The sequence below is a fragment of the Asterias rubens genome, chromosome 16, assembly GCF_902459465.1.
Source record: "Asterias rubens chromosome 16, eAstRub1.3, whole genome shotgun sequence".
Lineage (NCBI taxonomy): Eukaryota > Metazoa > Echinodermata > Asteroidea > Forcipulatida > Asteriidae > Asterias > Asterias rubens.
The window spans coordinates 6921780-6947252 of NC_047077.1; the positions used below are offsets into that span (position 1 = coordinate 6921780).

Genomic DNA, 25473 nt, shown 5'->3' on the forward strand with positions numbered 1-25473 from the left:
AAAGTAAACCGTACTTAGTTGTATACCAAAGTTCACGATCCCATGCACTCAGTCGTGCGTGTCATCTTATAATGGATACGTATAGCCAGCGGACATGCTCAGTATAAAAACAGCAATAGTGTACTGCTGGGCACCACCTGACAATGGAATTAAAGTAGTAGTCCCAGCCGATTTTCTACCTTCCGCCCAGGTAGTAGTTAAAAAGCATGACAGTTCTTTTCAGAACTGAGAAGTCCCGAAAAATCCGAAAAAAATCTACTCCACGGTAGTAGAATATTTAGCTAGCAAGACAGTTCTCTAAAAAACAAACTCTTATACCTGGCAAGGTAGATACACGGGTGTTAACGCTAACAAAATATAAAGGCCTTATTAATAATGGAATGCTCCACGAAAATGGCCAGGCTGAGAATCAAAACTAACAAAAGTATAATTCCCGGAACTTGGCCGATCCATGGCCGGTCGGACAATTTGGCGAAGTGCTATTAAGTGTTGAATATTGAACTAAAGTAGTAATGCGCTGCATGCGGTTCTGGGGAATTTGTGACGTAGGATGCTGTAGGATTTGCATAGACATTGTAAGTGGATACCATAAAGCTGTGTTTCTACAGGTACAGTGGTGGCATATCCCTGGCGGCTACACTCATGTTCAAACAATGTTGTGGCGTTATTCTTAGCTGAGTACTCTCTAAAATGTAAAAGAGTGAAAAACACTCGTTTTGTACCACTCTTGCAAAGAGCCATACTTTTATGGCGGACAACTCTTTTTAAGAGTGAAAGACGGGTACATTCAACTCGATTTAGAGTGAAAATCGTTCCAATGTCGCTCAAAAAGATTGAGACAGATTGACTTTCACTCTCAAAAGAGTGAAACTGACACCACTCGGGACAAGAGAGTGAAACGCTCACTTTTTTTCACATAGAGAGTATATTTAGTGACGTATAGACAATATGCTGCAGGATTTGCATAGACATTGTAAGTGGATACCATAGAGCTGTATTTCTAGGTAGTGGTGGCATCCCTAGTGGGGGGGGGGGGGGGGGGGTAATACGTCTAGTATTCACAAAGCTGCTGTGAGGTTATTTTTAGCAGAGTACGGACGTCATGCCTAATTGAATCACGTTATGGTAAACATCGCTGGTTCCATACTGATTGATACACAATCCCCAAATAGATTCCATTTGGAAACTACAAGATTGATCAGCGATGAGTATCGCTTCTTCAAACAATAAGCCTGGAAGCTACTATCTTTCAAGGTACTCGACACATTTGGTAAATTGTCAAAGACGATTATATTCTCACTTGGTCTATCCCAACATGCAAAACAAATCTTTAAAGGCAGTGGACACTATTGGTAATTACTCAAAACAGTTATTGGCATAAAACCTTTCTTGGTGACGAGTAATGGGGAGAGGTTGATGGTATAAAACATTATGAGAAACAGCCCCTCTGAAGTGCCATAGTTTTCGAAAAAGAAGTAATTTTCCACGAATTTGATTTTGAGACCTTAGATTTAGAACTTGAGGTCTCGAAATCAACCATCTGAACGCACACAACTTCGTGTGACAAGGGTTATTTTTCTTTCATTATTATCTCGCAACTTCGATGACCGATTGAGCTCAAATTTTCAAAGGTTTGTTATTTTATGCATATGTTTTGATACACCAACTGTGAGACGGCTAGTCTTTGACAATTACCAATAGAGTCCACTGTCTTTGTACATATCAACATAGTCCCAATAGACCACCAGAATCCTTTAGAAAATATAATGTGCCAAGTCAGTATCAGTAAAGATTGATTTGGCGCATTACAAATACATACTATATTATAATTATTACTATTAGAATCCTTTTTGTTTTGCCCTTGGTCCCCATAAGGTACCGAATAAATAATATTATGAGCACTTGTTTATAAAACAACACTATAATGTATAAGCAAGGTCGGGCACACACTGCATGCAGACGATGAAAAGTGCAAGCTGACACTATATCACATCGGACAAATAATAACACATTCGATAGTGTGTGGCGGTTTTTTTCCCAGGACAAGTGTGTGCAGATAATTACCCACGTTTGTCCTGGTAAAAAAAAAACGCCACGCACCGGGGTCGACCCAGGGGAGCTAAACGAGCGCACCCATTATGGAAAGCTTACGTCACCGCACGTTTATCCAATGAAATCATTTGGCCTGTTAGACCAGTGCCCGTCATGCGGTTAAAGACAGTGACCAGTCTAATTTAATCTTTGTTAACTAGGCCACCGTGTGAATGTCCTCTGTACACCGTGTCGACTGATTTAATTTTCCTCCTTTCATTCTCGGATGATCGCACCTATCAGTGTTTTCTCATTAGAACACTAAGTACCATGCATCAATAGACAAAATCAAAATGTAATGATGGACACAATCATGCAAGTGTTTTGGTCTCAACTAAGGAGTGCGTTTTGGCGGTCGTAACCAATAACTGTTTCGGTTGAATTGACCATTGGATAATCACTTGCCAACGACTGAAAGAGTTATCGGGTTACAGTTGCGAAAACGCACCTCAGTTGAGTGTCCAATTTTAAGGGGGAAGGTATTTGGTAACCACCCTTAAAATGAATGGCGGTCAAATTTACTTGGGGTGGACGCCTAGCCTACATAAGCATGTTTAAACCATTTTGCATGGTTTCACTTGAAGTATATTGTACTGCATTATTTGCATTTGTATCAAACCATTTCAGATGAATTTAAAGTGTCAAAAGATGTCTGTGAAAAGACTTTACTTGCACCAGTGAGCATCTACGACCTAATATTTCCCCGGGGCCCTAAAACGGGCCCGGACCCCATGCCGTAAAGACAGGTTGACGCTCATCATCACAAGAAAGCCAAACGTCTCACAAAAATGACCCGCAGCGAGTTTTAGATGTGTAAGAGAACGTTCCAATCTCATCATGTCAATGAAGTTGTTATAAAAAAAACTTACCACAGAGACGATCCTCTACGAGTCCCGTGAAGCACGAACTCGCTTGGCCATGCATTTTAACAGCTGAAGGCATGCTGTCGGGGTGCCTAGAGGTTATGACACAAGGTGTGGTTGTTAACAACACGCTAATGTATACACCACATCGATGGACATCAGACAACCCGAATAGTTATGTTCAACATGTCTGAAATTCCAGACATGGGGAAAACATAAGAGATTGTTTCACCCAAAGATTCATACCCAGCGGGTGAAGGAAAGCTTAGCTCATGTTATATCCTTTTAAGTGCATTAGGGTGTTCGTGAGCCAAACATCAATAGCCCAGGTTGAGTGTACAGATTTAAACACATAAGGGAAAGATGGAAGGTACGAACTACCAAGACGGATTGAAGTGTCCGAGAGCCTAAATTAAAGACACTGGACACTAATGGTATAGTATGTCAAAGACCAGTCTTCTCACTTGGTGTATCTCAAAATTATGCATACAATAAAGCTGTGAAAGTTTGAGCTCAACTGGTCGTCGAAGTTGCGAGATAATAATGAAAGAAAAAAACACCCTTGTCACAGGAAGTTTTGTGCGTTTAGATGCTTGATTTCGAGACCTCAAGTTCTAAATCTGAGGTCTCGAAATCAAATTCTTGGAGAATTATTCTTTCTCCAAAACTACGTCTCTTCAGAGGAAGCTGTTTCTCACAATGTTTTATACCACCAACCCGTCTCCCCATTACTCGTAGGTTTTATGCTAACCATTATTTTGAGTAACTACCAATAGTGTCCACTGGCTTTAAAGGCAGTGCTCTAATAGTAGAGCAGAAGTGTGGCTAATTTATTACGAACTTGATTACTACTCTATCAAACACAATGATCCAACTATGTGTAACTCTTTGGTCAAGGCGGCCGCTACCCTAGCCCTATATAGGACTCTTCCTCTAGTACACAGTACAATACGAAAGTGTAAGGCCGCCAGGGTTACCGCTACCCATGCTTTGAATATTAAATACTTATGAAATCAGATTGATGTGTCATTGTTATTATTATGTCGTCCGATAGAGAAAAAGTATTTTTCATGCGTATACGCAAAGCGAAGGAACATAAAATGACGGGTTTTATTTTGTTTCTTGCAAATTTTCCCGCATGTTTCCATCCCCAAGGCAAACACTAATTGACAATCATGTGTAGATGGGGGACCCTGTAGTTGTGTCGGTTTCTATAACTAATTTTGGTGGTTTTTGTGGGTCAGATTTGTTTCAGTGCATAGAGATGGGTTCCCGGTTTATCATCTTCAATATCATCTGATGCTGTGGGTTTTTCTTTCTTGAGTTTTCCCGTGTGTTTTCACGGTTACCACATGGTTACCAACAGGCAAAACACACATACACCGCAAGAAACAGAAGAAAAATGCCCGCGGCATCCGAATTCTACTCTACATTTTATGGGAAGTAGAGTCGGGCAGCGCGCAGTAGTCGCGCAACCAGCAGAGAGCACCCGCTGCAACTCGACTATCTCACTGCGTGGGACTATAAACGACTTGTCCACAAGTCTACGATTAGCGCAGAATTTGGCGATAAACAGAGCTATGAAGTTGTGCCCTGTGGTCTTGAAAGAATTTTGTACGCAGAACGTGTAGGGAACCATGGGGGAATGGGTTATCACTTGCGGGCGCCTTTTCCCGCCGCCGATGCTTCATTCGACGGCGGGGTTTCAAGACAAGTGCGAACGTCATACATCTTGTGGAGGATTCAATCGTCATATTTCCGGATACTGAAATGGAATATAAGTATGTTTAAACCTTAATATTCACTTATATTGTATACATGTACGTGCTTACTATGGTGTTGTAGATAGGGATATGCGAATGTCAGTGAAGACGTTCGATTTCAATCGTTGGTTTCAATTTGTAAATTAGCACGACATATACGTATACATGTATCTGACATGACATAGCACGACTAAGTATAGTGACATTTTTAATTATGGTGATTTTACAGGCAATCTAATAACCTGGCATGCTCGGCCCGGTGTTCCTCTTGCTATATAAATACTAAGGACCAATTGTGAGGTATTTCATAGGGACCCCAACGGAAATAAGCCAAAGATAAAAATTGGCTTTATTGGGTTATCCTTGTTTTGTATATTTTTGTGTCCTATTTTTATTGTGTTCGAAATTAATTTATCTTATTTCATCGTCTGTTTCCGATTGCTGTCTATGTATTTTTGACATGTTTTTATCCAAATAAATTCAAATCAAATCAAATCAAGTTCTGTCAATGATAGTAAACCTGGCATGCTCTGCGCGGTGTCTTTGTGCTGTGTGTACTTTATTAAGCACCAAGTTGGGTATTTCATAGAAGCCCAACGGAAATAAGCCAAAGATATTGGCTTACTATTGGGTTATCCTTGTTTATTTTTGTGTCCTATTTTTATTGTGTTCAAAATTAATTTATATATTTCATTGTCTGTTTCCGATTGCTGTGTATGTATTTTTGACATGTTTTTATCCAAATAAATTGAAATCAAATCAAAGTCAATGATAGTAAACCTGGCAATTGTGACCAATTGTGAGGTATTTCATAGGGACCCCAACGGAAATAAGCCAAAGATAAAAATTGGCTTTATTGGGTTATCCTTGTTTTGTATATTTTTGTGTCCTATTTTTATTGTGTTCAAAATTAATTTATCTAAATTTCATCGTCTGTTTCCGATTGCTGTGTATGTATTTTTGACATGTTTTTATCCAAATAAATTGAAATCAAATCAAATCAAGTCAATGATAGTAAACCTGGCATGCTCTGCGCGGTCTCCCTCTGTGCTGTGTGTACTTTATTAAACACCAAGTTGGGTATTTCATAGGAGCCCAAGATATTGGCTTAGGGTTATCCTTGGATATTTTTGTGTCCTTTTTTAATTTTTTTTTAAATGAAACTTAAGTGTATTCTTATATACTTATGAACTTGTGGTAAACATATTTACCATGGTGTTGTAGAAAGGGATGTCAATGAAAATTATTGCTGGATGTCGGTGAAGACATTCGGTTCCAAACGTTGGTTCAATTTGTAAATATAACACGACTATCTCATTTTTAATGAAAGTAATTTTATAGGCAACTTACTAATAGCCTGGCATGCTCTGCGCGGTGTCTCTCTTTGAGCCGTGTGTACGTTAAGGACCAAGATGGGTAGTCAGAGACATCCCAATGGTTTATTCGGTTATCCTAGGATATTTTTTTACGTGTTCTTAGTTAATTTATTTTATTCCATCGTCTTTTCTCCTATTGTGTATGTATTGTTAACATTCAAATAAATTCAAAGTGTTGTTCGTGGCGGGGTATGACATTAATATTGTGAGAGTTTTTAAGGAACTGTAATCAGTGGATAATGAATTTGTTCTACCACGGTCATTGGTGCAAACATGTACTTGTATGTCTACAAGTGAAGTTAAAGTCGCTGTTAATATTTATAAATTTATAACTTTTTTTAATCAATTTGTAAACAAAAATCCCCTTTGAAAAGCACTACATCAGAGGCAATTTGTATGTACATAAAAAAGGTTGAACGGCTATAAGCGCAGAATTTGGCGATAAGCAAAATAGGGTATGCTTGCGGCGTCTTTTCCCGCCGGCGATATGCTACGGCTGCGTCCGATGTCGGGGCTCGAGTGTGACATCGTGTTGAGGTTTCAATCGTCATAATTCTGGGTACTGAAATGAAACTAATTATATTTTTATAAACCTTACCATTCACTTAATGCGAGTGTCAGTGAAGACGTTCGGTTCCAATCGCCGTTTTCATTTTGTAAATATAACACGACTATAGGGCCTTCTGACATTTTAATGATAATAATTTTATAGGCAACTTGATAGTAGCCTGGCATGCTCTGCTCGGTGTCCTTCTGTGTTGTGTGTTATTTAAGCACCAAGTTGGGTGTTTCATAGGGGCCCAACGGAAATAAGCCACAGATGTTGGCTTTATTGGGTTATCCTTGTATTTTTTTGTGTCCTATTTTTGTTGTGTTTCAAAACTAATTTATCTTATTTCGTCGTCTTTTCTCCTATTGTTGTGTTTGTATTTTGAAATGTTTTTTATCTGAATAAATTCAAATCAAAGTGTTGTTCTCGGCAAGGTATGTAATTGTAGTATATACACTAATTGTACAAAGACTGTGGTGTCGATAATTGTTATAATTGATTAGTCTGGTCCGAGTCATTTTTTTTCTTTCTTTTTTCTTTTTTTCTTTCTGTTTTTGGTTGCTTTTGTTTTTTGTCCTTGTTGTCAAAGTCCTTGTCTGTCTGTTGAAATCACGTTCATTTCTGTAGTTTTTCTCTTCAAATTCTATACATTGCATCCGTCCTTCATTTTTATGTTCATCAACATTTGTTTTCTAGTGTATGCTTAAATTGTTATTGTCGAAGTGAAAAATATTAAGTGTTCATTAATTGATTGATTGATATTGTGGGATGTTTTTAAGGAACTGTTATCAGTGGATAATAAATTTGTTCTACCACGGTCATTGGTGCAAACATGTTCTTGTTGGTCTACATATCTTATTTAATAAATAAAAGTCGCTGTTAATATTTATAAGCGTAAATTGGTTTGTTTGAGTCAGTTTGCTAGATGTCAGTGAAGACATTTGGTTCCAATCGTCTGTTTCAATTTGTAAATATAAAACGACTATAGGCCCTGTTTATATTTTTAATGATAGTAATTTTATAGACAACTTGATAGTAGCCTGCTGCTCTGCGCGGTGTACCTCTGTGCTGTGTGTACGTTAAGGACCACATTAGGTATTTCATTGGGACCCCAATGGAAATAAGCTTTATTGGGTCACCTTGGATATTTTTATAACCTTGGGATGTCAAGAGATGTTTGGACTGAACACCTAGTCAGTAGGGAATGCCAGTCTTTTATTGGCTCAATATTCATGTAAATGTTAACGTTTTGATAAAATAGCTTTATAAACCAACCCTCTGCATTGATGAAATTGTAAACTGTACACGGGGCAGTGTACTGTAGTATGCACAGACACACGTTGTGCGTGGCGGTGTATGGCGTGGCCATCTGCGGGACACACTCACACCGCACAAACCAGCGCACTGACCAATCGACGTGCCTACGATTGGCGTCAATTGGTGTTTTTTTTTTTTTGAATAAGATTATCTTAAGAAATATTAAGATGTGTATTATACTTAAAAACAAACAGGGTTGTCAGCAAACCTTTGTTTCTTTTTAAAAGCTCAATATAAAGTAAGGGGGGACCAAATTGACACTTTTCAAATGTGGTGGGGGGGGGCAACGGCCCCCTTATGTCACCGCCGTTCATCCTTCGCACTTATTGTTAGACGTATTTTTTTTTTTAACAATGAGAAAAAGACGTGATTACCATAACACTATTTTTGCACAGTCTGGCTCTGTAGTGTTGTTATTGTTCGATGTATAAGGAAATTGAGTGGGAACCAGACGCGTAAAAGGTCCCATTATGCAACTAGGACACATTTCTCCTCGTTTAGCATACCTTCTACACTATTTTCTGCTCAGTCTGGCTCCTGTATTTTTTATTGCCTTTTTGTATTTATAAGGTTATGCTGGGGGAGCCAGACAAACGGTTAGCTTAAGTACACACAACCCATGGGAAAACAAATTCCGCTGAAGATTCGCATGCCTGGTTTTCGCTTAATCAAAATTGTCGATAATATTGAACAAATTGTGATATATTGACATCCGCGGTATTTATCTCAAAAAAATGTTGTGTATTAAGTGTTAACGATATATCGACGGACGTTATCTAGCTGAACAGTAAAAAATGTAAATATTTACGCAGATGGTGGTCAGTTAACTTTGCAACCTTGTAACTGTCACTCTTCAATGGTCTCTACTGGTCATTTTTTGTGGGTTGGTTCTGACAGAGTGAAATCAAATTTTGAACTCGCATTTCAGACAAATTTTAACATTGTTAATGTCCATGTATTTTTAAATTGTCTTCGCTTTGCGTTTTTTTTTATCCACTGTTTTATCTTTTAAATAAACATTTTATTTGGTTCTAAAACAGTATATTTATGTCATCAGCAAATTGAACAATAAAAAACACATTGTGCCAATCTCTTTTATATATGACCCTGGGTTATTTCTTCATTTTTATACAACTGCTTAAATATTTGCTTACTGATTTGTTGGTATTCCTGTAATCTTGTGAATGTAAAGCGTTGTGAGATTTCATGTAACACCTTATAACATTAAGAATAAATTATTTTTAATTTGATTTATTTGTCGAGTTCTACGTGGTGATGACGTTGTTAGAGAACTGTTTTCTGATCATCAACTAACTTTCTATGGATTGCAGTCATCTGTTTTCTCAGCATCAACTCACTCTCTATGGATCGCAGTCATCTGTTTTCATAGCATCAACTAACTTTCTATGGATCGTTCTCCTCTCCAACCACGACACTTTGGGAATGCCGAAGTCACCCACCTCATCTATTAATGGCCATGGCAAATGAACTTAGACCACTGATAACCATTTTCTTAGTGGTGTCAACCATTAGGCCCCTCGTATATGAACGCTCTACGCGGCCAAGGATATTGATCGGTTCTAGTTATAGGTGTAGGTAGGCATTTAATATGTTATACACTGTTACCTTTGTTATCATATTTGTAATGTTAACAAAACTTTAGTCCCTAAACAGGTTGCCTGGTTACTAACTGTATTCTTTTTGTTGTCAATCAGGACGAGGCCCTTTGATGTATGGAGCGCTCTGCGCGGCAAAGCGAATTGGTCGGTTCTAGTTAGGTGGGCATTAAATATGTTATACACTGTTAGCTATGTTATCATTGTAATATTAACAAAACTTTAGTCCCTAAACAGGTTGCCTGGTTACTAACTATTCTTTTTGTTGTCAAGCAGGACGAGGCCCTTTGATGTATGGAGCGCTCTGCGCGGCAAAGCGAATTGGTCGGTTCTAGTTAGGTGGGCATTAAATATCTTATACACTGTTACCCATGTTATCATATATGTAATGTTAACAAAACTTTATTTCCAAAACAGGTTGTTCCAACTCGATCCTTTAAGAGAACCTACTCTGCGGTAGTAGACGTAGACTGGCACTCTACGTAACAAGTTTCTATGATACTTGTGAATATGGGAATATATTGAAGGGATACAAACTCTTTATGAGGGGGTGACGTTAATAGCGAATTGGAAGTAGGTAGACTGGCACTCTACCTTCCAAGTTTCTATGATACTTGCGAATATGGGAATATATTGAAGGGATACAAACTCTTTATGAGTCAGTGACGTTAATAGCGAATTGGAAGTAGGTAGACTGGCACTCTACCTAACAAGTTTCTATGATACTTGCGAATATGGGAATATATTGAAGGGATACAAACTCTTTATGAGTCAGTGACGTTAATAGCGAATTGGAAGTAGGTAGACTGGCACTCTACCTAACAAGTTTCTATGATACTTGCGAATATGGGAATATATTGAAGGGATACAAACTCTTTATGAGTCAGTGACGTTAATAGCGAATTGGAAGTAGGTAGACTGGCACTCTACCTATCAAGTTTTTATGATACTTGCGAATATGGGAATATATTGAAGGGATACAAACTCTTTATGAGTCAGTGACGTTAATAGCGAATTGGAAGTAGGTAGACTGGCACTCTACCTATCAAGTTTTTATGATACTTGCAAATATGGGAATATATTGAAGGGATACAAACTCTTTATGAGTCAGTGACATTAATAGCGAATTGGAAGTAGGTAGACTGGCACTCTACCTAACAAGTTTCTATGATACTTGCGAATATGGGAATATATTGAAGGGATACAAACTCTTTATGAGTCAGTGACGTTAATAGCGAGAAGTCCACTGGATCCAATAAGAGAACCTACGGTGCGGAAGTAGGTAGACTGGCACTCTAACTAACAAGTTTCTATGATACTTGCGAATATGGGAATATATTGAAGGGATACAAACTCTTTATGAGTCAGTGACGTTAATAGCTAATTGGAAGTAGGTAGACTGGCACCTCTACCTAACAAGTTTCTATGATACTTGCGAATATGGGAATATATTGAAGGGATACAAACTCTTTATGAGTCAGTGACGTTAATAGCGAATTGGAAGTAGGTAGACTGGCACTCTACCTATCAAGTTTCTATGATACTTGCGAATATGGGAATATATTGAAGGGATACAAACTCTTTATGGTGCAGTTACCTTAATAGCGAGAAGTCCACTCGATCCAATAAGAGAACCTACGGTGCGGAAGTAGGTAGACTGGCACTCTACCTAACAAGTTTCTATGATACTTGCGAATATGGGAATATATTGAAGGGATACAAACTCTTTATGAGGCGGTGACGTTAATAGCAAATTGGAAGTGGGTAGACTGGCACTCTACCTTACAAGTTTCTATGATACTTGCGAATATGGGAATATATTGAAGGGATACAAACTCTTTATGAGTCAGTGACGTTAATAGCGAGAAGTCCACTCAATCCAATAAGAGAACTTACTCTGCGGTAGTAGGTAGACTGGCACTCTACGTAACAATTTCCTATGATACTTGCGAATATGGGATTGTATTGAAGGAATAAGAACTCACTCCGGTGCAGTGACGTTCTGAGCGAGAAGTCCATGCGATCCAATAAGAGAACCTACTCTGCGGTAGTAGGTAGACTGGCACTCTTTGTAACAAATTCCTATGATACTTGCGAATATGGGAATATGTTGAAGGAATAAGAACTCACTCCAGGGAAGTGACGTTCTGAGCGAGAAGTCCGATCGATCCACTAAGAGAACCTACTCTGCGGTAGTAGGTAGACTGGCACTCTACGTAACGACTTCCTATGATACTTGCGAATATGGGATTGTATTGAAGGAATAAGAACTCACTCCAGGGAAGTGACGTTCTGAGCAAGAAGTCCGATCGATCCACTAAGAGAACCTACTCTGCGGTAGTAGGTAGACTGGCACTCTAAGTAACGATTTCCTATGATATTTGCGAATATGGGAATATGTTGAAGGAATAAGAACTCACTCCAGGGAAGTGACGTTCTGAGCGAGAAGTCCATGCGATCCACTAAGAGAACCTACTCTGCGGTAGTAGGTAGACTGGCACTCTACGTAACAAATTCCTATGATACTTGCGAATATGGGAATATGTTGAAGGAATAAGAACTCACTCCAGGGAAGTGACGTTCTGAGCGAGAAGTCCATGCGATCCACTAAGAGAACCTACTCTGCGGTAGTAGGTAGACTGGCACTCTACGTAACAACTTCCTATGATACTTGCGAATATGGGAATATGTTGAAGGAATAAGAACTCACTCCAGGGAAGTGACGTTCTGAGCGAGAAGTCCGATCGATCCACTAAGAGAACCTACTCTGCGGTAGTAGGTAGACTGGCACTCTATGTAACAAATTCCTATGATACTTGCGAATATGGGAATATGTTGAAGGAATATAAACTCACTCCAGGGAAGTGACGTTCTGAGCGAGAAGTCCATGCGATCCAATAAGAGAACCTACTCTGCGGTAGTAGGTAGACTGGCACTCTACGTAACAATTTCCTATGATACTTGCGAATATGGGAATATGTTGAAGGAATAAGAACTCACTCCGGTGCAGTGACGTTCTGAGCGAGAAGTCCGATCGATCCACTAAGAGAACCTACTCTGCGGTAGTAGGTAGACTGGCACTCTTTGTAACAAATTCCTATGATACTTGCGAATATGGGAATATGTTGAAGGAATAAGAACTCACTCCATGGAAGTGACGTTCTGAGCGAGAAGTCCGATCGATCCACTAAGAGAACCTACTCTGCGGTAGTAGGTAGACTGGCACTCTACGTAACGATTTCCTGTGATACTTGCGAATATGGGATTGTATTGAAGGAATAAGAACTCACTCCAGGGAAGTGACGTTCTGAGCGAGAAGTCCATGCGATCCAATAAGAGAACCTACTCTGCGGTAGTAGGTAGACTGGCACTCTACGTAACAATTTCCTATGATACTTGCGAATATGGGATTGTATTGAAGGAATAAGAACTCACTCCGGTGCAGTGACGTTCTGAGCGAGAAGTCCGATCGATCCACTAAGAGAACCTACTCTGCGGTAGTAGGTAGACTGGCACTCTACGTAACAATTTCCTATGATACTTGCGAATATGGGAATATGTCGAAGGAATAAGAACTCACTCCGGTGCAGTGACGTTCTGAGCGAGAAGTCCATGCGATCCACTAAGAGAACCTACTCTGCGGTAGTAGGTAGACTGGCACTCTACGTAACAATTTCCTATGATACTTGCGAATATGGGAATATGTTGAAGGAATAAGAACTCACTCCGGTGCAGTGACGTTCTGAGCGAGAAGTCCGATCGATCCACTAAGAGAACCTACTCTGCGGTAGTAGGTAGACTGGCACTCTTTGTAACAAATTCCTATGATACTTGCGAATATGGGAATATGTTGAAGGAATAAGAACTCACTCCAGGGAAGTGACGTTCTGAGCGAGAAGTCCATGCAATCCACTAAGAGAACCTACTCTGCGGTAGTAGGTAGACTGGCACTCTACGTAACAAATTCCTATGATACTTGCGAATATGGAAATATGTTGAAGGAATAAGAACTCACTCCAGGGAAGTGACGTTCTGAGCGAGAAGTCCGATCGATCCAATAAGAGAACCTACTCTGCGGTAGTAGGTAGACTGGCACTCTACGTAACAAATTCCTATGATACTTGCGAATATGGGATTGTATTGAAGGAATAAGAACTCACTCCAGGGAAGTGACGTTCTGAGCGAGAAGTCCATGCGATCCACTAAGAGAACCTACTCTGCGGTAGTAGGTAGACTGGCACTCTACGTAACAAATTCCTATGATACTTGCGAATATGGGAATATGTTGAAGGAATAAGAACTCACTCCAGGGAAGTGACGTTCTGAGCGAAAAGTCCGATCGATCCACTAAGAGAACCTACTCTGCGGTAGTAGGTAGACTGGCACTCTACGTAACGATTTCCTATGATACTTGCGAATATGGGATTGTATTGAAGGAATAAGAACTCACTCCGGTGCAGTGACGTTCTGAGCGAGAAGTCCATGCGATCCAATAAGAGAACCTACTCTGCGGTAGTAGGTAGACTGGCACTCTACGTAACAAATTCCTATGATACGTGCGAATGTGGGATTGTATTGAAGGAATAAGAACTCACTCCGGTGCAGTGACGTTCTGAGCGAGAAGTCCATGCGATCCACTAAGAGAACCTACTCTGCGGTAGTAGGTAGACTGTCACTCTACGTAACAAATTCCTATGATACTTGCGAATATGGGAATATGTTGAAGGAATAAGAACTCACTACAGGGAAGTGACGTTCTGACCAAGAAGTCCATGCGATCCAATAAGAGAACCTACTCTGCGGTAGTAGGTAGACTGGCACTCTACATAACAAATTCCTATGATACTTGCGAATATGGGATCGAATATGTTGAAGGAATAAGAACTCACTACAGGGAAGTGACGTTCTGACCAAGAAGTCCATGCGATCCACTAAGAGAACCTACTCTGCGGTAGTAGGTAGACTGGCACTCTACGTAACAAATTCCTATGATACTTGCGAATATGGGAATATGTTGAAGGAATAAGAACTCACTCCAGGGAAGTGACGTTCTGAGCGAGAAGTCCGATCGATCCAATAAGAGAACCTACTCTGCGGTAGTAGGTAGACTGGCACTCTACGTAACAATTTCCTATGATACTTGCGAATATGGGATTGTATTGAAGGAATAAGAACTCACTCCGGTGCAGTGACGTTCTGAGCGAGAAGTCCATGCGATCCAATAAGAGAACCTACGGTGCGGTAGTAGGTAGACTGGCACTCTACGTAACGATTTCCTATGATAGTTGCGAATATGGGATTGTAATGAAGGAATAAGAACTCACTCCGGTGCAGTGACGTTCTGAGCGAGAAGTCCATGCGATCCAATAAGAGAACCTACTCTGCGGTAGTAGGTAGACTGGCACTCTACGTAACGATTTCCTATGATATTTGCGAATATGGGATTGTACTGAAGGAATAAGAACTCACTCCAGGGAAGTGTTGTCTGAGCGAGAAGTCCGATCGATCCAATAAGAGAACCTACTCTGCGGTAGTAGGTAGACTGGCACTCTACGTAACAAATTCCTATGATACTTGCGAATATGGGAATATATTGAAGGAATAAGATCTCACTCCGGTGCAGTAACCTCAATAGCGTGAAGTCCATTCGATCCACCAAGAGAACCTACAGTGGGTAGTAGGTAGACTGGCAATCTCTTTATTTTTTTTGGTTTTTTTTTTAAGAATCTTGTTTGTTTTTTCAATGACATGTTTTTACCATTTTTTGCCTTTTTTTTATTTCCCTTAACAACAATTTTTTTTGTGTGTGTACAGATGGTGCCGGTTAATTGTTCATTCCACTTATCTTAACTCTGTAAAGTTAAGAACGAGAAGTCCACTCGATCCACTAAGAGAACCTACTCTGCGGTAGTAGGTAGACTGGCACTCTACGTAACAATTTCCTATGATAGTTGCGATTATGGGAATATATTGAAGGAATAAGAACTCACTCGGAGGCAGTGATGTTAATAGCGAGAAGTCCACTGGATCCATTAGAGAACCTACTCTGCGGTAGTAGCTGGTAGACTGGCACTCTACCTAACAAAACCCTATGATGCGAGGGCTTGAGAATATGGGATTACAATGAAAAATAAAAACTCACTCCGAGTTAGCGACGTTAATAGCGAGAAGTCCCCTCGATCCACCAAGAGAACCTACAGTGGTTAGTAGGTAGACTGGCACTCTCTTGCTTTTTTTTTTTTAAGAAACTTTTTTCAATTACTTGATTTAACACGGTTACTTTTATCGTGGGGGTCAAAGGGCTAGGAACGGCCAGGAATGTTTGAAGTATTTAGCAACTTCTCACCCATGAAACATTCCATATGGCCAGCGTCTCAAATAGCCTCTCCTAGTCAAACTCCTACTGCCCGGCTTCCCGTGCCGATCCCTGTTTAGAACAGTGGGCAGAGGTGTGTTTTGAGTTAAGCAAATGACAGTACGTGCCAAGAAAAAACATTGATCAAATTAGCAGTTTGTCACTAACGAGAGGGTTTTTAATGAGAAGTATTGTTTCTTTGTTACTTTCAGGTCACATTTCAAGGTTCAACATATCCAGTTACTAGGAAGGAAGAAGACAACGGGAAAAGGATTCTGTTTTGACATTCCTGCTATTTATCTGCTCATAGAGAAAATAGAGGTGAGACAACATTCTCATTGAACTTCAAAATGTTACTGATCTTATGAAAAGCGCTTGTAACCGTTTATAAAATGCATAGTGATGAAAGCAGAATATAACTAAGCAAATTTTATACTCCACAAAATAATTGACCATGTTAGTTTGCGAAGTAAAAGAAAAACTACACAATTTTGGGGCATATTCTTGTGGCTCATTGTATTCTACTTCTAAAACATCTTTCTTGACATATGCATATTATAAAAAAAAAATTAATAAAACGATTTTAAACACCAACTTGTCCAATCCCAGGCAACGTGTCCCTTTAAAGTAAATTTGAAACACTTTATTGTTATGATCAATTGATAGCAACAAGAATATGATAATAACCTATATATTGTTTGCCGCAATTCACTTTTATGCCATCATCATTGTAACCTAAAACGACGCTACAGGCAAGGCTTTATGCTTATGTGGCTGTGTATGGTCAATGAAAAAATGGGCCAGGGCTTACTTCCCTCACAAAATACTCTATAACAAACTTATAAGAAACCTATAGGAATCTTATAAGAACCTGTATTGAGCAGTCTTATAAGAATCTTATTAGAGTCTATTGAGCAGTCTTATAAGAATCTTATCAGAGTCTTATGTGATTCTTACTAGTATTTAATATGTAAATTAGTGAGATCTTAAAAGAAATACACCAAGATCTTTTGAGAAACTTGCGTATGTTTATTTTCTTCTTCAGAATCTCGTAAGAAGTGTATAACAATCTTATGAGAATGCGATTTTTAAATGAAAAGTTTCATCTACTGTGAGGTCCAATCGTTGTGACGTTGAGGCAAGGTCATGCTCAGTAAGACAATTATCAGACTTAATAGTATGCATGAGCTAGATAAGCATAAAGCAAACCAAATCAAATCATAAGTCACGTTGCTGTGACTGGTGCCCTACTTACACTGCATTATTTTTTCCCAGCAAAGATGTTTGTCTAAGAAAGCAGTATTTTTTGCTTATTAACAGCTTACTGATATTCGACCCATGTCCTCATCTGTAAGGCCAACTATAAAATAATGTGTCCTCCATCCTCGCACTATGCACAGTGCTGGGCCAAGTTTCATAAAGCTACTTAAGCACAAAAACTACCTATAAGCACAACAAAATTGTGATACCAGAAAAAGGTTACCAGCCTAAAGACCATGTCAAAAGTAAAATTTGTACAATTAAAGTACACACCTTTTTTTCAGAAGACACTGAGCTTTGGCTGTGGTGGATAACCCTCGTTTTGTGGCATGAGCGATATGTTGTATATGTTTGAAGTTAAGCACATGACGGTACTTGCCCAAAAAACATTGACCATAATCCACAGTTTGTCACTAACGAGAGGGTTCTTAATGAGTAGTATTGTTTGTTTATTACTTTCAGGTCACATTTCAAGGTTCAGCATCACCGAGTTACTAGGAAGGAAGAAGACAATGGGAAAAGGGTTCTGTTTTGACATTCCTGCTATTTTTCTGCTCATAGAGAAAATAGAGGTGAGACAACATTCTCATTGAACTTCACAATATAACTGATCTTGTGAAAAGCGCTTGTAACCGTTTATAAAATGCATATGGTTGAAAGTAGAATATAACAATGCACATTATGCCCCGCGACTAACGGGACTAGCAAGCTTGTGGGGTCAAATTTTGTACTCCACAAAATGGTTGAACATGTAATTTTGCAAAGTTAAAGGAAACCACACGATTTGGAGCCATATTCTTGTGGCTCATAATATTCTACATATAAAATATCTTTCTTACCATATGCGTTTCATAAAAAAAAAAAAAAAAACGCTTTTTATGCACCAAGTTGCCTTACCCAAGCAGCGTGTCCCTTTAAAGTAAACTTGAAACGCTTTTTTTTTTATGGTCAATTGATAGCAACAGTTGAGTGTGATATTAAAGGCAGTGGACACTATTGGTTATTGTCAAAGACTAGCCTTCACAGTTGGTGCATCTCAACATATGCATAAAATAACTAACCTGTGAAAATTTGAGCTCAAGCGGTCATCGTAGTTGCGAGATAATGTAGAAAGAAAAAACACCCTTGTCACACAAAGTTGTGTGCGTTTAGATGGTTGATTTCGAGACCTCAAGTTCTAAATCTGAGGTCTCGAAATCAAATTCGTGGAAAATTACTTCTTTCTCGAAAACTATGGCACTTCAGAGGGAGCCGTTTCTCACAATGTTTTATTCCATCAACCTCTCCCCATTACTCGTCACCAAGAAAGGTTTTATGCTAATAATTATTTTGAGTAATTACCAGTAGTGTCCACTGCTCTAACCTATATCTGTTAGCCTTTTTCAACGTTTAAGCCTGGTTTCATCATTGTTACCCAAAATGACACTACAGGCAAGGCTATGCTTTGTGTGGCTGTGATTGGTCAATGAAATACTCTTATAAGAAACTTTTAAGAAACCTACATATAAGAATCTTATTAACATCTTATAAGAACCTGTATTGAGCAGTCTTATAAGAATCTTATCAGAGTCTTATAAAATTCTTATAATTTTCTTATAAGTATTTTATTTGTAAATTAGTTATATCTATCTTAAAGAATTACACCAGGAACTTGTAAGAAACCTTAAATAATTTTAAAGATTTTCAGAATGTCTTTTTAAGAATCTTTTAAGAAGTGTGTACGAATCTTATGAGAATAAGATTTTTAGATGAAAAGTGTACTTCATTTACTGTGAGGCAAGGTCATGCTCAAAATTACAGACCTCCCTAAAGCGAACCAAATAAAATCTTAAAACAGATTAATGACCAAACAAATTTTCAACATCGAGTTAAAAATGCTGAACTAGGATGAAGCATCAATTTTATTTTCAAAAGGTCCAGCCATTTTTTTAAATTAAACTTACAGGGTTTGAAGATAATGATGATAGAAAGCTTCTCATAAAATATAACTCGCTGAAGTGCTGTATTTTTTGAAAAATTAGTAAAACAAGTCACAAAAATCTTCTTCTCAGAAATTATGTTAGCATGTAAAAACCCATTAACCAGTTATGATATTATACCATAAACATAGCATAACTGGTTAATACTATTTAACATGCTAAAATGGGACGAAAATTATTTGTTTTACTCATTTCTCATAAAACTGCAGCACCTCAGTCAGTAAAAATTTCAAGGGAAGCTTTCTACTGTCATTATATTCAAACTGTGTACGTTTATAAATAAACCTTCAACAACAAATTCACAGCAATTGAAGACAGGTGATGGTTAACATTGTACCGAACTCCTGAACAATGCATTTCATATTCTAAGACCACTTTTAGCATTTAGGGTTTTGTTCAGCAAGCCACTGAAACATGCAGTTGAAATATACCAAAGGTGTCACTGTACACATCTTGGTATGAGTAAAATAGAACATTGTTGACACCTGATCACTGCAAGTTAAGGATTATGTTTGTAAACATACATAATTTTGTGAATTTTAAACATAAAGACTTTTTGTTTTAAATAAACTTTGGGTGGAACTTCTGATGTGTGATCCTCAGAATCCTTACAAATTGAGAAATTGGGAGTTGCCAGTCAGAAGCCATGCACCCCTTTGCCTTGTTTGATATTGGAAACAAATAGTCCCTTTCCAATAAGGTGATCCCTTTGTTGCCGCTTCCAATGTGGGTTGGGTCCAAGGCTAAAAGGCAGTTTTTGGTTGTATGGCTTCTACATGACTGGCACCCCAAAACAAGGATATCCGGAGGTCGTTGGTTCAAATTCCGCTCTAGTAATATGTTATCCTTGTTCAACTCCCAACCATTTAAAATTTAACCCATTCAGTATCACATACAACATTGTAAAATATTGATTGTTCATTCATAAATACCTCAGACAGTTTCGCTATTCCTATTGGTGGAGAGTGCGTCACGTGGGAATGTATAAACCTTTGTTTATGACCGGTAAAAAGTGTTAATTCATGGGCGTGACAAGCGACCTTGCACCTGTTCTTATAAGACAGTTTCTTCATTCCTATTGGTCGAGAGCAACGGCTAAAACAGTTGTGCCAGTATAGTTTACGCGAGGGCGGCAGAGGGCTCTACCATTTCATAGCTGGAGGGGTGTTGTGTTGAAAGAAATCATTTAACAATTATAATTTTTGCATTTATTTTACTTTTTGACCAAAAAGTGATGATGTTTTTGACCGCAAAGGTATTTATGAATGGGAATCAAAGTTGTTGAATCGGTTTTCAACTAGTGGTTAAAACCCACCGAGTCCTGGTTCTTTATAATTTACCTGGACTTCGTCTCGGTAAAATTATCAAGAACCAGGCCTCGTTGGGATTAAACCACTAGTTGAAAACCTCTTCACCACACATTGATTCCCTTATTAAAAACATTATTGAATATTTCTACTGGTGGTGTATGATCTGCTGCAGAAATGGCCGTCTCTGACATTGAATATACACAATTTATGGAATATTTAGTGGAACAAATTTACTTATTTGTTCAAAATCAATCATCAAAGCCTGAATACTGTACTTGTGAACTGACCATTTCTGGTAAACTTTAACTATCTTTTGAGTTTTTGGAAAAGATAAAACATGTTCTCAGAATCTTTTGTGGCCACATGTTGTTCCTTCAAATATATTTATTAATGGTTATGTTTTTGTTCAATTTGTTTACAGGTGCACTTTGACAAGGATCAATTTGAACCTCGACCAAAGGACTGAAAGTTTAGGCTGACTGCTGTCCCAACCATCTTCCCTCACTGCAAAGTATCCAAACTAAACTGATAAAGAAGTCGCCCCGATACAGATTGCACATGCCCATCATGACATGCATAACGGAAGAAGGTAGCAAAGCAACATCAGCCTATAGCATTCCTACTATGTAGAGCACTACAATGCTCTTCCACTGGAAGTTGTAAATTAAAGGCACTATGGACATTATTGGTAACTACTCAAATAGTTGCTATCATAAAAACTTACTTACTTGGTAACAAGCAATGCAGAGCCGTTGATAACGTAAAACATTGTGAGAATCAGCTCCCTGTAAAGTAACATTTCCCGCTTTAATAATAAAAGACTTCAGGTCTGATGAAGCTTTTTATTTGGCATCTGAAACCACACAAGTTTGTGCAGAAGAATATTTTTTCTTTCATTATTCTCTTGCAAATAAAATGACCAATTGAGTCCAAATTTTCACAGATTTGTTATTTTATTCATATATTATTATGCACCAGGTGAGAATAGACCTTTATCATGGTGCAGCCATCTTGAAATTCTCCCATTGATTTTAATGTTACCGAACCGAGGCTGGAAGAACAAAATAGTCTGGTTCCTATTTGCAAAATGATGATTAGCATTCAATATTATTATTTGATACGAGGAACAAGACCAAGATAGAGGCATCATGATAAAGGTCTAGGCCTACTGGTCTTTAAACAAAACACAATTGTTTGCCCATAAACATGTTTCAAATTTGTCTGTCGTTACTCACTGTTTTGTAACTAAACAAAGCACTTCAGATTGACACACAGTTCTCTTGGTATAGCAGCAATTTTTTTGTACTACTACCATGAGAGCAAATGTGAGTGGTTTGATTCCACTGGTGCTTAGTTCAGGATTTGTGAGTTTCAAATTTGCATCGTGATGAAAAGAAAAGAAATTGGTGCATGACGAAAGAAGAGTTAGGTTTCGTGAGGTGACTTATGTTCAACGTACTTTCAAGATCTGTTTTTGTTCTTTTTAAACGAGGTTTGCTTGTATTTTCAATGGTTATTAACATTTTGCAGTTTTGTTTACAAATTGGATTTTTCTAATTTGCACACCTGAAGCTACTGGAAAATTTCAGTATTTGGGGGTGGATATGGCAACATCTAATGCTACATTACAGCAGCCCGGCATTACATTTAGTTTTTGTTGTTTTAAAAACGCAGGACAAAGAGTGGGGAGGAAACAGTTATATTCCAAAGTTTCCAAATTGGTTATCACCACATATGACCTTCTACAATATCTAATGACATTTCCTTTCAAGTGACTGAAAGATGATGTTCCTTCCAAATATTCTGATAAAATCAACTTTTTGACTGTTAACTTCTCAGGAAAACAACACAATTATTACTTGAGACTTGATTTTAGAGAAGAGGGTGGGCTGAAAATCCTTTGTGACCTCGCTTGAAAACTGCACAAGTGTTTGTATAGTTGTAGCAATAGGTTGTCATTTTCTTTCAATATTTTCCTTTAACTTCACTTACCAATTGTGCCCAAATTTGTACCAAAAATTGGTATTGTCATGCAAAAGTGACGTTGGGATCAACAAGTGAGAACTGGTCTTTAAACATTTAAAGATTAGTATCCTTTAAAAGTAATATTTTTAAAGACATCTAGTGTAGTTTTCAAGAAAATGTGGGTTTTATTCTCAAATTTAAAAAGTTTTGAGCAGGACTGTTTTGTAATTTTTAATGAAGTAAAAACACGATACTGAAATGATTTTATCATGTACATGATATCAAAGTTCAACTTTAATTATTCATACTGTAATTTTGTAACAAGATCTTATTCGTGTTATTTTATGCACAGCCTATGTTGAGATACACCAAGTGAGGAGACTGGTCTTTGACAACTACCAATAGTGTCCAGTGTCGTCAAATTAACCCAGCATCTCAAAATCCTTGCTCTATGATCTCAACAAGTTGGTTGGCACTTCCAAAGCTCCAATAGATTGGGGGGTTTTTGTAAGCAAAGTTGTTGTTTTTTTTGTTTTTTTTAAAGGTGACCATTTCACTTTAATGGTGATTTAAAATTAACGGAGAATTTACCATTAAAGCATAGAGATTTAACATGGTTTGGCTGTCATGTTGACCATAATTGTTCATGTAAACAATGTTGCCTGAGTTAGTGCCCTCCTATGGTTAGATTAACCTCCTTCCATTGCGAGTTGGTGCACAGGATAGCATCTGTGGGGGCATTTTTAATGGCTGATGCAGAGGAATACCGCAATCTCAATAAAGTCTAGCTTCAGTCTGAATTTGCCATGCAGTTAGACTTGACTCAAGTCCCAATCCAGTGCCATCACCAGAAAAACTAGTGTTTTGTGATGCTCAGCATTCCCTTATACTGTTCCGTATGTTTCTCATGAACACAATTTGTAATTCCAAAATGCCTATTTGTTGAACGGCTGGCAATACTGTTATACGGCTTGTGTGCTAGTTGGCGCAATAGGCCTATGCTTTAAAGGCACTGGACTTCTTTGGTAATATTGTCAAAGACCAGGCTTCTCACTTTGTGTATCTGAGGAGGTAGAAGCATAAAATAACAAACCTGTGAAAATTTGAACTCAATTGGTCATAGAAGTTTCAAGAGTAGAAGAAACACCCTTGTCACACAATTTGTGTGCTTTTAGGTACTTGGAGACCTCAGCTGAGGTCTCAAATTTAATTCAAATATTTAAGTGAGAAATTATTTCATTCTCAAAAACTTTGTACTTCAGCGGGAGCCGTTACATTTATACTAACAACCTCTCTTGCTCGTTTCGAGTACGTTTTTAGGCAAACAATTATTTTTAATATCATACAGTACCTTAAACCATGGAGCAATAATAGTCTATCTCCTATTATTATTCATTTTAATAAATTAATATTATAAGTTATCACACAAGCGCGAGTGGAATACGGAAAAATATAGCGCTTCTGCGTCCCATAATATGGGACGCAGACGAGCTATATTTTCCGTATTTTCACGAGCGCGCATGTGATAACGTATTTATCTTCAAGCAAACTTGGCGCGTGACAGAACACACAAGACGCGTGGTAGTGATATTAGCCGTGCAATATAGATTTTATATCAACACTCCATTCTGCAAATCTGATTGGAGGATTAGCGCGTACTTGAAGATAAACTTTTATATCCACAGGCACAGTATCATTTTGTCTAATTAAGATCCCTTAGGCCCTACGCATGTACCTAGCTCCTTTCTTTAATTTCAAACTTTAAAATAAGCAGTGACACAATAGTCCGGGGGGGGGGGGCAGAGTCTCCTAGGGGATTATTCACACACCCTGTCAAAGAATAGTCTGTGTAAAGTTAGTCTTTCTTATGTATTAAATCACACACTTATATTGTCTGTGTCTTGCATCAAAGTTTGATGTGAAGGCGGACCACAGAGCAAGTGAAGGACAAAACCATGACAAAACTAAATAATGCTCAAAACTGGCTGTCCCAAATTCCTACAGCAGAGGGCGCTCGTCACACGTGCCTGGATGTGGATGGATTCACACGCCGGCCTCTCTACACATGATCCACGCTGCACACACAACTGCAGGTTGGAATGTCATGGTCAGATTGACTTTTTACGACGAATAATGAAAGCGGTTATTCACGTGTATTGAAGTGAATTGAAACCGTTTATTCACGTGGAACGATGTAAACATGTGTCTTCTTGACGAATGGAAGAGCAAGGACATGCTCGGACCGCACGCAAGGTTTGGTATTGTGCTTCGGTTTGGTGGACATGCAAGTGGCGGCCATTACGAACTCATTACTTAGGTACTCTTCCACAAACACGGTCCTAAACTTCATGATTGTTTCTGCTGTGTACAGTGTAGTGTAACCACCATAGGGTATAGCCATGCTTAGCCCACCTTGTTGAGCTGTTAATTGCTCCGCTTTTAATATCGGTCTCATTACTGTCACCGTCACCGTAATGGTGACAGTGATGAGACCGATGTTAAAAGCGGAGCCATTACAGCTCAACAAGGTGGGCTAAGCCATGCTGTCTCTACTCTTTCTGTCGTCGTTACCGGCCTGAATTCAGAACTAACAAACTGTAGTTGATTGAAGCCGTGTAGCTAGAAAAAGCAACGGCCTTCATTCAGCAGCACCAGCGCAGCAGCACAGACAACAAGGATGCAGAGCTTCGTCCGAAAGTATACGGGAAACTTTTGGAGGAACACCGCGAGGCCGGTACCATGAGGTCTGGCAACGTGTCATGGCCTCTGCGCCCCGCAGCAGGCATGGGTGTGCATGCAGCGACCGGCTGTGGGAGCAAGGAAGGGGAATAAAGAGGTGGAAGTGGTCGACTCACATGAATCATCTTTGAATTCTACAAGCAAGAAGACTGAGCTGTTCGGATGTCGGACACTTCGTACCTTTGCCACTTCGTTCCCTGGACACTTCGTACCTTCGGGACACTTCGTACCGTACCCAAATTGGTATGATTTATTTATTTGATATGGACTGTAAAGTGAAGTTCATTAA

At 38.7% G+C, this 25473-nt stretch overlaps 1 long non-coding RNA gene across 1 annotated transcript; it reads left to right on the plus strand.

Annotated features, from left to right (window-relative positions):
- Positions 1–4652: 4652 nt before the first annotated feature.
- On the plus strand, positions 4653–17749 carry LOC117301176. Its single transcript, XR_004520267.1, has 3 exons — positions 4653–4735; positions 16144–16252; positions 17654–17749. It is a non-coding gene; the product is annotated as an uncharacterized LOC117301176 (long non-coding RNA).
- Positions 17750–25473: the final 7724 nt, after the last annotated feature.